The following is a 3939-nucleotide window of genomic DNA, read 5'->3' on the forward strand; positions in this document are numbered from 1 at the left end:
AGGGAGAAGGGCTGAACTTGGAGAAGCCAGGAAGCCTTCTGGGCGAGGGTGTGGATGTGCAGGGGACCCAGCAGCCTCTTCTGGGAGGCTTGGTGCCTCTTTATTAGTGTCTTGCAGCCACCCTCTATTTGAGACCCCTTGGCAGGACCTGGGTGAGAGTCTGACCCATGTGGGCTCCCGAAGCTCCCAGCCTTTATTATGTTAACCAAGCAGCCTGAAAATGGTGACATCACTCAGCAAAATTCTGCTACTCTAATTGTAAAGTTTTATCATGGAGAATTTGAACATATATAGAGGTAGGCAGAATAGCCTGGTGAACCTCAGGGACCCACTGCTCTGTGGCCTGATCTTCCCTTCACCCCCACCCCCCTTTTTGAAACAAATTCTAGCATCCTATTCTTTGATCTATAAGCATTTTGGAGTGTATGGCAACACCATGATTATACTTGCAACAGATAGGTCTATGATGAAAGAGAATCATTGGTCAGCTGCTTTCTGCACGTCCCCTATTGGGGATCGAGCCTGCAACCCGGGCACGTCTCCTTGACTGGAATTGAACCCAGGACCCTTCAGTCCGCAGGCTGACACTCTGTCCATTGAGCCAAACTGGCTAGGGCAGCGGTCTTCAACTGGTGGTCCGCAGACCACTGGTGGTCCATGAGGTCCAAAAGGTTGGTGACCGCTGGGCTAGGGCATCTCAGTTTTTTATAGTAGCTTGAATTAGGATCCAAATAAGGCCCACACAGTGCAATTAATTGGTGTCTTCTTTTTTAAAAAAAGGTAGTCTTTTTTTATTTCAATTTTTTATTTTTTATTTTTAATTGATTTTAGAGAGGGTGCGATACATCAGTACATCCATGAGTTATCTCCCCTATGAGCCCAGTATGTGCCTGACTGGGAATCAAACCTGAGACCTTCCAGTCTGTGGACGACACTCCAACCAGCAGCCTCACTAGCCAGGGCAGTTGGTGTATTTTAGATTTCTGCTGGTGGATAGGCTTCCCTTTCATCTTTCCCCTCTTGTGCACTTTGTTGAAGAAACTGGCTTGACAGTCCCTGGGGTTGGCTTGTGTCTCTGGGTCACCTCCATGGCATCATCCAACATATCCCTCTGCCCTCTGTTTCCTATAGATTGATAGTTGGGTTCCGAGCTGCATTGTGTGGTGACGCATATTTCAAGTGCTCTGGAGCCAAGTGGCTACTGTGTTGGAAAGGACAGTGCAAAGATAGGATGTTCGTGACCACAGAAAGTTCTGGATGTGACAGCGCTGCTGCTCCAGGTGTGGTCTGTCCATCAGTTAGTTTCAGGGGGGGGGGGTGATTTTGGCCGAGCATTTCTCAGGTATTGTGTGCTGCTAATTTTGGCCAGGGATCCTTCCTGGGTTTTGTGTACTGTCTTGTGCATGTTTTGTGTCTGGGTCTAGGCTAGGAACAGGAACTCAACTGGTTTGCTGATTAAAATTTTGGGGGCCTTAAGATCATCTGTTGGCTGGGAGCACTCAGGACCTCACCCTTCCCTACCTGTACCCCTAAATGACAGGAGAGTGTGGGGGAAGCTCAGCCCCTGTTGTCTGCACAGGATGTGTGTGAGGTAAGGTGAGCAACTCCTGGACTTGGTCTGGCCTGGTGTGTGTGTGTGCGTGTGTGTGTGTGTGTGTGTGTGTGTGTGTGTGTGTGTGTGACATGTTAGACTGCAGGTGCCCCATGCGATGCTGCCTTAAGGGCTGGCTCAGCAACAGAGGGTTCCTTCTATGAGCCCTGGGCATGACTGTTGTGTGCCAGGGGTCTTCAGGACCCACCTTTTTGAGGCTCAGTTATGAGGGAGCCATTGTTAAACCATAGACAGATAATGGGGGGAGGCACTTTGGAGGGTCTGCCTACAAGGTCCCCCAGTGTAAGTGACATTGAAGTCAAGACTCACAGAAATCATGTAGGGGCTAGTGAGAGTATCCCAAACAGATGGGGGACAGCCTGGCAGAGTGTCAGATGGAGAGGTGGGAGGTGGGGCCTTTATTGAGAGAACAGGTAGGGGAGGCATTGAAGGATCTAGGAGGAAAGTGGCATGGTTGGCATCTTCTAGAAAGAACACTGGCTGCTGTGTGGAGATAGCATGTACTAGGACAGTGGTCTGCAAACTCATTAATCAACAGAGCCAAATATCAACAGTACAACGATTGAAATTTCTTTTGAGAGCCAAATTTTTTAAACTTAAACTATATAGGTAGGTACATTGTTATTAACTTAATTAGGGTACTCCTAAGGCTTAGGAAGAGCCACACTCAAGGGGCCAAAGAGCCGCATGTGGCTCGCGAGCCGCAGTTTGTCGACCACGGCAGTAGGAGGATCCGTGTGTCCTACACATTCTGCTGGTCTCACCCTCACATTTCCTGAGCTGCACATGACAGTTGGCACTTGGGAATTCAGACTATAAATGTGTGTGTAATGTTAGTTTCCTGATGAGACACAGAATGCAGATTTGCCAAAACTGTGGACAGGAGGGCACACACTTCCTATACGTGGTCCCCTGAATGGGGACCAGGGTGGAGAAAATGTTCAAGTCATCTATTTGATGAGGGACTTGTAGCCAGAATATATAAAAAACCCTTGTAACTCAATGCAAAAAAAGACAAATGACCTGATTAAAAAATGGGAAAACAGACATATCTCTAAAAAAGATATACAAGTGACCAATCAGCACATTAATAGATGCTCAATAGATGTTTAGCTTTCAGAGAAATGCAAATCAAACCCCAGTGATAACATCCACTGGGATGACTAACACCAAGAAGACAGACAATAACAAGTATTGATGAGGATGTGGAGAAATTGGAAACTTCCTCCACTGCTGGTGGGGATGTAGAATGGGGCAGTCCTTTGGAAGACAGTTGGGCAGTTCCTCAGGAGAATAAACATAGAGGTACCATAGGACCTAGCAATTTTGCTTCCAGGTACCTACCCATGAGGAATGAAACGTACATCCACACAAAAACTAGTATGGGAATCGAACCTGAGGCCTTCCAGTCTACCTTCCAGTGTAGCTCAGTTGGTTGGCGTCATTCCATGCACCCAAAGGTTGCTGGTTTAATTCCCTGTCAGGGCACATGCCCTGGTGGAGGGTATGCAGGAGGAAGCTGATCAGTGTTATGCTCTCACACATTGATGTTTCTCTCTTCTCCCTTCCTCTCTTTCTACAAATAAATAAACTATTCTTTTTTAAAATATATATATATATTTCCTTTTCTCTCTCCAAAACTAACTCATATGCTTTCCTTAATGTCCAACACAAGGCAATCTTCCCTAACCAGTATCTATCTTTCCTTTCTCCTTGTTGCATACAGATGTTATGTCTATTTGTATGCTGCTTCATGGTATTGAGTTTCTATTATTCATGGTATCATTCATATGTTAGCTCTTCAATGTAAATGTATGTTCCCTGATAATAGGGCCCGGCCATAGAGTCTTTATATAACAGAATAAATCCTCATATTTCGTATTTCATTGTCCAATGTTCTTTTGACTTTATCATGAACTGATATTATTATGACAGCAAATATGGAGTGTCTTTTTATATGTTTAACTAATCCACTCATGTTTAATTGCTACATAGCCAGTCAAAACAAAAATATGAACTTAAATTCCTTCATGTATGTAATGTGGCATCTACTGGAAGTTTGCCAAGTGCCCTTAAAGTGAGTTTAAGAAACTTAAATCAACTTATTTTTAAAAATCATTGCCACAGTGTTTAGCAGAAGTTGGACATAAAAATAAATGTTTAAAAAATTGAAGATCCAAGATGGTGGCAGATAGGATGGCAGTGAGAAAGAGAGTGTGAATGAATGAAAGAATGAAAGGGGAGTGTATAGAAGTGTGGGGCATGTGTGTATGTGTGAGGGACAGTTATGTTCTGCAGGACTGTTGGGATATATATATGGTGGTGGA

This window comes from Myotis brandtii, unplaced genomic scaffold (genome assembly GCF_000412655.1).
Source record: "Myotis brandtii unplaced genomic scaffold, ASM41265v1 scaffold514, whole genome shotgun sequence".
Lineage (NCBI taxonomy): Eukaryota > Metazoa > Chordata > Mammalia > Chiroptera > Vespertilionidae > Myotis > Myotis brandtii.